Below are 12,207 nucleotides of genomic sequence, written 5' to 3'. Positions count from 1 at the left end.
CAATTCTTCGAATAACTACTTCAGTCGGCGCCCCCCACTAGCTGGTATTGACCAGAATTTCCAGCGCCGGCCTGTTTTAACAATGGATCTGTTTAAGCTTTTAGTTCCGCCGTGGAGCGTTACCAGAAAACTCAGCCCAGCAGTGCGCCGCCTCGCGATGCATAGCAACCATCTCCGTGGGCAACCAGCCACGTATCCTCCTCGCACCCCACGTGCGTTGGGCCGAAGCCACCTAGAAAAAAAATCTATTTTTTTTTAGGTGGCTTTGGTTGGGCGGGGTCGGGACCTCACAGGCGAGCTCGGAACAGCACACCTCTCGCCTCCTCCACTCCGTGCGTACATGCTGCTGCCATGGGAAGACCGAAGTCCGGACACCCGAAGAAGAAGCGGCTTACTAGGAAGAGCCCCGTACTGCCAAGCGAGAAGCGATACGTCGCCGCCGAGCTGATCCGCAACACCGTGCCGAAGCTGCGGCTGAGAAGAGGTGACGCCGAGTGGAGGATCCCGAGTTTCAGCCCAGGGGACGACATGGTCAGCGCCTGAACGCTCGAAGTCGCCGAGAAAGCGATGCCGGCCTTCGACAACTCGAAAACTTACAGCGTCAAGCCCGCCGAGATGCGGGACGTGCGAACGGCCGATTCCAGCACGAATTTCTGGGCATAGAGGTTGGGCACAGCTGTCGCGCCTGTGACCTACAAAGAAGCGCGGCGCGCGGCTCAGCGGGACTACGATCCACGTAGGATCCTGCCCATCGCGCCGAGGCCGCCGCCGACAAACGCCGTTACCGAGTCGAGGATCCCGAGTTTCGGGCCAGAGACAACGAACGCTGCCGACTGAATGCTCGGCGCCGCCGGGAACCGGTTCCAGGCCTGCGCATCACCGAGAACTTCCAACGCCGTGCCCGCAAATCCATGGAAGGTGCGAACGACCGCTTCCAGCGCGCATTCTTCGGTACACAGTTCGCGCACAGCTGCCGCGTCTGTGACCGGCTCTGCCTTGCAAGTGTTTCGCGAAGCCTTCCCCAGCGCCACCGACCACGACGACCACCACGACGACGGTCAGAGGTCGAGGACGAGGACCGGACCGACGATGATGACGACTGGTACTGAAGCATGACGTGCGAAGGTGCTTTGTCCAAGAAACACACTTAAAACCTACACGGTCGAACTTTCTCACGCAGTATGCTATTTTCCGTAAAGACCGTGACCACGCTTCTGCCTTGTCCTGAATTGTAGCTATAAGTCTGTTGCTTGCCAGCAGTTTGCCCTTCGGCCGCCCTTAAAGATTCTATCTGTGCGAGCAGTTTTGTTTAACCAGCTGATAACCGTTTGCTCCATTTACATTCTGCCCAAATATCAACTTAGTAAAACGAAATTTTACAGCCGCCAATTCACCAGCTCCCAGATCCTTTCATTATCTCCAGTGTCGTTAACGCCCATAACAACCTCTGAGGGCACTCGCGGTGCCACACGAGGTACTGAATAGTTTAAAACCTTCTTGTAACATCAGATGCGTGCCTCTTTATTGAGAAAGAGCAACTGATACAGCGTCTATCATGATTAATATTCTTCAATAGATTTAGCAATTGGCTCTGCGGTCCTTCTACCTTATTTAGAATGCAGTGTAACGAGAAATTGTTTTGGAGATGACCACTCTCGGATAATGTTAAACTTAATAGGGCAACACGAATTTCCTCCACGTGCTCCAAGGTGCAAACTAGCCTCCGCCGATTGGGATCACATTAAAGAATCAACTTCCTTATCACGAGATCTTATAGCGATATTACTATAGATGATGCACTAACTTCTTTTACCGCTTTTATTATTGACGTAGCAGAAAAGTTCAATTCTCAAACGAAAGGTTGTTCAAGTGGAAGACAATTCCCTGGTGGAAAGGTTATTGCAGGTAACCTGGAAAAAAGAAAAACAAAGCATGGGGCATGCTGCGCCGATACGCAGCTGCAGAAAACCTTGCTGAATTCAAACCTGCCCGCTCACAGGGAAGGCGCATGTTGTGGTAGGTTAAGTCAGCAAGCTGTGAGATGTTTGTTTCAAGAATCAATTCATATACCCAGAAAACAAAAGTGTGGAATGCGCACAGACGGATAAAGGGGGCAGCAACAGCATCCGCTGCCATCGCGTAACAAGGAAACGGGCTCCTGCGTCCTCCAGAAAAGCTCATGCGTCCTCTTTACAAGTATGAGTAACCTTGTCGCAGAGTTGAGTATCCAGCTCCATGGTCAGCGCCCACGTTTGCACAAACAGCCGAAATTTCTAGGTTTTCTAGAAATTTCTAAAACACAGCTGCAGCCGTCTTTCTGCGTGGTGCAGTCGCGCAATGGCTGGTGTAGGTGAGCCCCACGTGGAAGCGTGTTTTTCTTTTTTACGTGAATTTCCACAATCATCGCGCCAGCCAGATTAGTAGTACTGTCTGTCAGAGAACATCGCCGTGTGGTAAACTGCTAGGGCTTACCCACTCCCAGGTCGCTCCTGCCAGTTCCCTCACAACAGACGTGGGAGAACGCCGGATCAGAAACTACAAAAGGCCCTCGTTGCCTGGGCCGAAAGGGTCGCTCCTCGTGAGGGGCCATCCTAGCACTCGGGCCTGCCAGATCATAACTGCGCAGAATCTTAATAAAGTTGTTACCACCACCTTTTTTTTTCTTGCAAACGTGAGCGGCGTGGTGGTCTGTGATGGACTGTGCGATGAAGAATATCGGGTTTTCCATGGAAATGTGCAATGTTTGTTTTGGTGTGGCAAAGTGTGCGGCGGAAAAGAGCGACGATATGGGTTCATCCGTGCGTATAGAAACGGACCACATTGTGTGTGTGTGTGTGTGTGTGTGTGTGTGTGTGTGTGTGTGTGTGTGTGTGTGTGTGTGTGTGTGTGTGTGTGTGTGTGTGTGTGTGTGTGTGTGTGTGTGTGTGTGTGTGTGTGTGTGCGTGTGTGTGCTACGCGATTATTAATACGAGACTGTCAACGCGTGTTGCGAGTAATAAGGCCAGACCTAGTGATCAGGCGCCGATAGAACTACAGGACCCGTAACATAACACTACAGGACCCGTAACATAAAAGTTGAGCAACAAAGGTAGGCAGCAGACACAGTGAAGTTACCACGCAACGGATGATGTACTTAAGTACACTTGTGCTTTGTACATTCACATGAACATGAATAATAATTAAAATTAAATTATGGTGTTTAACATCCCTAAGCTGTGCATCGCCTTATGCGGATCGCTGTAAGGAAAGGCTCCAGATTAATTTTGACCACCTGGGGTCTCTTACCGTGCTTTATGTTTCTGCATATTTGTCCTTCATCTCAATTTAGACGCCGCCATATGGTACGGTTCCACTAATCCGCCGTGACGGGTATGGCTGATAGGTCCAGACGAAGTACTTCTTGTACATTGTTTAAACCTACGGTGTAAATGTAGCTCAAATCCGTACTTCCACGCCAATGCTATGCAAATTTTTGTCCGAAGACCAGTCGTTTAAGCGAAGTATAATTTTGGTACCCTGAAAATGTGCATCGTCTGTGTTAAAATGTTCGCTTTTGAAGAGCAATAAATTTTTGTGGCCGTTGGCCTACCGAATAGGCATACTGTTACAATATAACTACATCCTGACTTAAGGGAACCATACACTCGGCAATAACGCTACGTTGTTGTGCCTGTAAAACGGGGACGCTTAAACTTTTTAGGTACAGTTCGTAGATGCTGTCACTTCAAAAATAAGCAATATGTCGTAATCACGGCGGCGGCAATTGATGTACAAGCAGAGAGAACAAGTCTTATCAATGTTTACTGCCAAGCAGCGCCCACTTCGAAGGTTCCGCAGATGGGAGGGTCATTCGCAGTGACGTCACGTCTGCGAACAGAGAGAGGTCTGTACTGTCCAAACCCGTGGCGCTGCTCCTCACCCAGGGTGCTTTCAACGTCCTCTCCAAGACACCAGGTTTGGGAAAGGTCTTTGCACGCTAATTCCAATTCGAACAGCCCCGCGACCCCCTCCTTTAGAATGATTTCATAACAAAGCAAAACAAAAATCAACGTTGTGCTTCATCATACAGAAGCGTTGGAGCGAAGCCTGCTGATGCCTAACTCTTGCGTTGTGCTATGCAATGAAAAGCTCAAACGTAGGGATAAATGAAACCAGAGCCCTTGTGTTAGTGAATTACTGATAGCGTATATGTTGATGTGTACCTGTGCGTTCCGTTTTTGATTTTGTCTCGCTCACATTCTTTCAGACGTCACAATTTCACCTTGCGCCACACGCTAGGCCAGTGATTATAGGCTAATCTCTCCTCATACGATTAAAATTCTTGTCTCTGTCTCTCTAGACAAAGACATGACATAGACACAAGACCAGAGAACATATATATGTACGTGGTTTCTTCCCGCTGCTACATCTTTCTCTTAATATTAGGCTATAGCTGCTACTCATCTTGTTATATATATATACCAGCGATGCTTATACGTTTCGTAAATTGCTAATGAATCCTTGTGGGTGATGAGGGAGAAAGAACAAAACAATATAAACGCGAGTAAAAATTCTTTATAAGCTGCAATTTTTCAGCTGATGTTGTGCTCCATGAACAGTCCATTCACGTAGACGGCGATTGCGCATGAACGCAGTACCACGTTGTCTTCATGGCGAACGCTCCAGGCCCTTGACCTGAGCGGCGATCAAGGATGCGCGTCCAGTCTTTCTTAAAGTCGGCGATATCCGAGGATGGAACGCTCTTGAATAATTCGAACGCGTCAAAAAAGGCATCTGCAAAAAAAAAATTATCAGCATTAGTAATTGCTAGGGACATTGCGGTAGCCAAGGTTCGCCACAGCAACGGCCATACGGACCTGCCGATGTGACGTGCCGGTCACCGTCGTCACAGACTCGCCGGCAGTCTTTCGCCATTCTCGCACAGGAAGAATTAGCAAGAATGCACTCAACATCATCAATAACCAAGACATTCCTGCAAAGTACATTGTCCGGACCCCGGGACACGAATGCCGGGGGGGGGGGGGGGACCAAGCGGCTCGCGCAGCCACCCGAGAAGATGTACGCCGGACAACCCCACCAGGACATCGTCTACCGTCAGAGCAAGACGAAACGATACAAATAAAATACTACAACGTTCTAGAACATTACAAGAAGAACAGGAGGGAATGCCTGCCGCCACGCATCCAGCTCAGCAGAGAAGAAGCCGTCATAATATGCCGACTTCAGGTGGACGATTACCATCACGGCACTCTACTACACGAAATGTACCCCTCAACATTTACAAGACGCTGCTAATTCTGCAATGCACCAAACACCCTTTACCACGTGGTCTAGGAATGCAAAAGAATCCGCGGAAAACGCCTATCCAAGCAGCAACAGAAGACCAGGGGGAGGCACTGCTGACAAGCCCAAAACCTGAGGACCAACTTCGGCTGGTGAACAGATCCACGCTATCAGCACAGGGCCACGTCTACTTGTAATAGGGTGGCCACCCATCTTCGGGCATCAAAAGCTTGGTCTCTGAAATAATGTTGATTCACTCATTCACAGTGCACAGCAAACCACGAATACACCTCGTCACGGAAGGCAGTGTAAGCGTCTCTGCTAGTTAAAGATTCTTTGAGCTTTAGAATAAATGTAATAGGTGAGATAATTATTTCCCTCTTAATCAAGTATATTCAAACAAAATGAGTAAGCGTTTTGAAATGGTACATTGCGCGCTGCCTTTACTTTAGTGAAAACGCTTCAAAATTTACTAAAGACGTGCGTTCTGTAGGCCTATATTCGTCGCAGAAAAAAAAAAAAAAACAAGAATTAAGCGCATTTTACGATAAAATACCTTTGAGGTCTGCGCGGAGTTGAGTCCATAGATTATCAATAAAACCAAGGGAAACTTTATTCTGTCGATTACAAAGTAAAGGGGTAGGCAAGCGCTAAAAAAAAAACTTGTGCAGATCCATCGCACATGTTGGCATGTGGGGGAAGCGAAGCGTTAGCAATGCAATTAAATAAATGCTATGCAACTAACGGCGACACCTCATATTGTGTTTGCTTTCGTCCTCGGCAAAACGTGTCCTTATGCGATGTTTGCGTTTAGCCACCTCAAAGGATACAACATAATAACCATGAAATAACCATGAAATGCCGCAATTCAAGCACCAAATCAGTACACTGTGAGACATCTGCGCAGCGGTCATCCCGAGGACGAATGCGATGTGTGAATGCTTCTCGAGGGAGGCATGGTAACGACATGTGTAGGTGCAGAGAAGGGCGACACATATGTGGCAACATTCAAGTATTCTGTATCTCTAGTGCCACAGCGGTATATACCCATTTTGGAGGACTGACCAAGAACTGGAACATACCCAGGTGGCATATAGAGTAAGGCCCAACCAAAGAAAAAAAATCAAGTGAAATGATAGTTTAAATAAATTGCGCTACTCCTTTTAAAGGTGTTGCTTCATGTTAGCGATACCGGTGAGCCGACATCATATGTTTAAGTTTTATGTAGGAATCATTTTTTTTTCTCAGGACAGAGGCACGCTTACTGGCACTTCTTCGTCGGTCAGCCATGCAGGGGTTACATAAGCCCGTTCGCTGGTACTTGCGTACGATGCACATGTGAGTCTCGTATGGCTGTTCGCAAGTATATCCGCCGATATGCCGGCCCACCCAGCAGCAGCCAGCAGAACCTGCCACGCCAAACCGGGAAGGAACGTATGCGCTTGAAGAGCTCAAAGCCTCCGTATACTTGACAGCCAGCATAATGCTGAAGTAGAAGATGCCAGCCACTACTGCGTGAGATAAAGATACTTGGCAGGAGTGGTGATACGTTAGCAAGAGAACTTTTGGAGGCATATCACATAAAAGAGAGAGGCACGAGTTGTACGAGTGATGCATCTGTTTTTCTGTTTGAAAACGAGTTACAACTGTTAAAAACGTCACTGTAATCGCTCTAGGTAATACTGATGTACAGCCGCCCTGATTTTTAATAATATAGCGCGAGCGTCGACTGAACTGCTGGTGAGTGCCTTATAACGGCGATAAGCGTGCAACAAGGCGAGAGTTCGCGCACGAGCCTTGTTGCCTTGTTGCACTCGCCTTGTTGCACGCTCTTGTTGCACGCTTATCGCCGTTATAAGGCGCTCACCAGCAGTTCAGTCGACGCTCGCGCTATATTATTAAAAATCAGGGCGGCTGTACGCATGCGCATTTGTTCATTTTCCTGCCCTGCTGTAAGAATAAAATCAGTTGAAGTTCAGCGCTCAATCTGCCGTTTTGTATTCTCCCTCTCAAGTCTTTATTTTTCCTTTTTTGGCGCAACAATGTATTCATTAAATGCTGAAGTAGTTTGGAGTGTAAAGTGCATAAAAACAGTCAATTAATATTTATAAAGGGATACGTTACATAACTTTGTCATGTTGTACATGATAGAACGGTATTATGCTACTGTGTTCGGTGCTTTACTACAAACAGTATGAGTTAAATGCCAAGAAACACTACGAAACAAAATTATAGAGAGTGAGAGTGTCACCCTAGTGTTACAAAAGAAAACAAAAACAAAAGAAATACAGGCGAGCATTCTGTTACTCATGTTCTCAAGTTTTGTTCTATTGCCTTGGAGTTCATTGACCAACACTGGTAATAGTGTGTTTTAACATTTTCTTACGAAGGATAAGACCGGAAATATAACGTTTGAAATGTTCCTCTTGCGTCACTTGTGTGTTTGATCCCCTGAAGATCTTGCTCGTACCTTTTTGCCGAGTTTACTGAATACGCCCCGTGTATGGACGCAAGGTCGTAGTTAACGAAATAATATTTTGTGAGCGAGGATCATTCAGCACCAGCGATACAGCGGACTGCTCTTCGCATAGTGGCTCGATGCAGCTGGCAAGAATATTATAAAAAGGTAGACGAAGAAGAGATGATTGAATGGTCGAACCAAACTCGACGAAGGCAGTTCTTCATTTTATGATGGCAAGTTGTATATGTTGCGTATATTCACAAGTTGTGCGAGAAAAGCCCGGACGGTATTTTCTGAATAAAGAAGACTGTCTATTAGTGCACAGGAGACAAGCGATACGCATCCCCATGCGCGCTACATGGTCAAGGTTTTTTTTTTTTTTAATCCACAGCTCTACGTGGTTCAAATGACAACGCCAGTATATGTCGTGTCGTTTGGCAGGAATGGGGGGGAAAACCGACCGAATGGTGAAAATAACCCCCAATCGAGGAAAACAGTGGCAGGTGCACACAGAGCACCCGCTGTTCCCAGATACGTTTTCGGCTTGACGTGTACGCGGAGTTCGCCGGCGCATGTTCTTTCTTTCCTTTATCGGTTGTTCTTTGGTGCTGTGTACGAATTAGGACATGTGCACGAACCAACAAGCAGAAGCACCTGTTTGATTAAAGAGAGCATAAGCTAACGGCAGATAATTAGCGCACTTTGCGCTTATTAGCGGCATCTGTAGTTTTCCTTAATCCGCAAGACGTAAAGAACTGCTCATGCTTCAGCCACAGTCTCTGCTTATGAGCTATCACGTGATCTTAATCACTGTTTGAGTAAAAACGCCCATTATTCTGGCCGATACCTCCAACATGCAATGCATATGGGAGTGTCTAAATCGTGGAACGTAACTTTTCGCACCTGCAGAAAATATAAGTAGCACCAAAACGAATACGTATACAAAGCAATCATTCTTTGACAAGTGTTTCATACGTAACGCTCTTTGACACTTACCGACACAACTTTTGACGTCAGGAAACGGCCATTCTGTTTCATAAACGTAGCATTCAAGGCAAGTCAGCCCGGCTTCGGCGACCACAGATCGCATTTCCGATTCGACGGCAGACGTGTTCTTGTCGAAGTCAAACTTGAATTGATTTGAGTACACTAATCTCGGGTCCTGGAAAACAGTTATGCATCGTCAGAATTCTCTGAAATGTTTGAACGCAGTTGATAGTGATAAAAATCGAGACAGTAGATCCGGCGCAGCGCAAGGAGTTCCGCGCAAATAGGAATAGATAAATCGCACTGACTGATATCAGACGTTTGCAGTCCTCCCGGGAAGCCAGTGTTTTACGTCTTTCACTAGGCATAGACCAGACGTGCTAGCCGCATAGCTCTGATAACATGAAATCTTTGAACACCCTGCTAAGTGAAGCGAGTAGCTTTTTACTGCAATAACTGATTTTCTTTCACACATCTGTTGGCGCATAAGCCAACAGTCGTTTAATCACCATAAAAGTATATCCCTTATCGTTGCGCAGAAGTCGCATGGTAGAAGTGCATGCTTGTTTGCTTATTACACGCAATTGTTGTCGTAGCTGAGAGCGTAAATGCTTTGTGTTATCTAAGGTCGTTGGCGGTCGTTGGCTCTGCGCCACACAAGCATTAAGAGGAAGCTTTAGCTCAGGCCCAACTCCGACGCGACCTATTCAAATACATGTAAAACGCAAGAACGTTTTTTGTGAGATAACCCCTGTACCTATTTTAATGATATTTGTTGCATTTGAGAGAGAAAGTTCTATTCTAGTGACTGTTGGAATCGGTATTTCGATTTAGGGCTTGAATTTTGTTAAAAAGATTTTCAAAAATTGGAAAGTATGGAAGAAATAGAAGTACGAAGTTTACGGATTCATAGCTCTGCATCAAGAACAGATATCGCGGTTCTGTAAACGGCATCCATTAGATCGTTAAAAACGGATAAATTCGATGTGTCATTTTACAGCTTACGTGAATTCATTACATTGGTTACAAGGGTTCTGCGAAAGATGTATTTCCATATTATTAAATTGTTTTTGTATTCATGTGCAACATATCAATTTTGTCCGCCTTAGATGTACTATTAGATGCAATTCACAAAATTGTATGATCATTTTTCGTTGTTGAGTTACAGAGTTGTAAACTTGATAGTTTCGTTTTTGAAAATGTTCGATTTTTGCCATTTTTTAATAAATTATTTACGACCTAACTAAAAAATTCGGAACCAACAGTCACTGGATTTTAAGATTTTCTTTTAAAGGCAACAAACCTTGTCAGGTTTGGTGCAGTGGTTGTCGAGAAAAACGAATTCTCTTTTTACGTGTATTTAGATAAGAGCACCCGAGCTAAATCTTCCTCTTAATTTAAAGGACATACGCGCGATAGCATTGTTGGGATCAGCACGTTGGGACTGCTCTGTCAGTGGGTAGTTTATAGTAGTGACCCCTCGAGAAAGGCGCCTTTTTTTCACTTTCATATAGTCGCTGTGGCCGTCTCAGCAACCTATTTTTCCTAACTGGCGCTTATTTTTGCGCTTTCTCAAAACTCTCGCTATTCATACGAATGCAGCTCCCTGGCCGGTGTGTACAATACCTCAAAGGAGTTGAACGTTTTACGGCAAATCGTCTGGTAGGGATGAAACATTGCGAAGGGTAGGAAAAACCCAGATGGCTACGCCAACCAAAGTATAGACGTAAAAGAAAAGGGCGCTTCGGCTCCCACACGGGGCCTTGCTCACACGTACGAGCGGACATCTTTTCGTTTTCAGTTGTGAACAAGGCCCTCGTGCGGGAGCCGAAGCATTCCTTTCTGTTCGATATATCCGGGTTTTTGCTACCCTTCACAATACCTCTTAAAGTTCATCGTGCGCGCTCCGAGCCGTGACGCCACGTCAGACGGCGAAGCCGATCCCTGGATCATCTTGTTTCCTAAGCAAGCTTTTCAACGGGTTGCACACCGCTTACCGTCAAGCGCGACGTCAAACTTCGGAGGGTGCGGTTTCCATTTTGTGTAGGGTTCGTTGGGTCTGGCTGACTGTATACGAGTGGCGTAATGTGTTACAAGCGGTTGATGGTAGCCAAGGAGGCAACTGATTTCCGTAATCCAAGCGGTGCATCCCGTCCCTTCTTGCGGCATGGAAGTCATATTTTTACTACTAGAGAAATGAGAGAAATGCTCAGCTTCGCAATAAAGCAATGCAGCCATGAATGATGCACCTTGCTGCCGACAGCAGTTCAGCAAGCGAAACGTTAGCAATAGGTGTGGGCTGAATGCGAACTACCACAGTTGTACAGCGGCGCTGTGTACGCTTTCCCTAGGTTGCGTTGACTCGCGTTCTGCTAAAGCCGTGGAGCGTCGGCCGTCTTCGCCATGCGGGATTCGAACGACGGCACATGGTGTTCAAACAGCGCACTCAAGTTGTCGACGTGTTTTGGTCTCTTACTTGGCTTTTTTTTTTCGAACTCCTTAACGCTTTGAATGAGTAGTACCTCACTTTGCCACGCGACGTTTGCTTGGTAACGTACATTGAACGCGCATTGAACTAGAACGCAGTAGCAAGGCGAACATTTGTACCCATTCCTTTCACCATGTCAATGTACGTAGTTCGTTCCTTTCGTAAACTACTCCTTTAGAGAAATTACTTGACAATACCTTAACGGCTACATAAGGGGAACGTTCAAACATTACCTGAGCGCATTTCTGTGCGAAAAAAAAAACAACAAGAAAAAGTGGACCATGAATATATGTTCTACGTTCTTTTTTCTCCAGGTATCGGTCGGAAAGCAGATACGGCTTTTACCGCATCCGACTGTAGCTACTTGCAGCATCATTCCTATGTCACATAACGCATTTAGAAAGAAATTCTTGTAACTTATTATCTGTTCAGGTAATAGCAAAAACATACATCTTACAACTGTGGTCTGAATATGTGGTCTTACTGCATTGCTTTCTTACTACGAGAGAGAGAGAGAGGGAACAACTTTATTGAAAATGCCTGCAGAGTCGGTTAGGCTCCCTCCACGCAGGGAGGACAAGCTTTTACCGCGACGCGGCCACTAGGTCAATCTCGTACGTTGTGCTCCTCGAGGTCTTGGTTCCTCGCTACTTCCGCCGGTCCGAGAGGGCCGCCGCCCCCTTCCTGGGGGTGCTGCCCCCTTCTCCTCGGTTTCGCGCGGTCGCTGCCTCTCTACAGCTGCCGACACCTGCTGGACGGCCTTGAGTTGTGTCTCTTACTACGAGGAGGGCGCACCGTTTTTAAGGTAAGAAATGCATGCATATAACGAGATCTTTCGGCTAGTTTCAGCAATGAGTACTTTGATTTTGTCGACACTGATTTCAAGGCTCAATAGAATTGTTGAATTCCCTTACAGAGGCAAATATCCTGTATGCTTAGCCTCATCCATCATCAACCCAGAACGCTAGGCTTGCTGACATTTTCAAAG

The sequence above is a fragment of the Dermacentor variabilis genome, chromosome 6, assembly GCF_050947875.1.
Source record: "Dermacentor variabilis isolate Ectoservices chromosome 6, ASM5094787v1, whole genome shotgun sequence".
Taxonomy (NCBI): Eukaryota; Metazoa; Arthropoda; class Arachnida; order Ixodida; family Ixodidae; genus Dermacentor; species Dermacentor variabilis.
The sequence above is the reverse complement of the archived record's forward strand: the minus strand, read 5'-3'. Positions refer to the sequence as shown.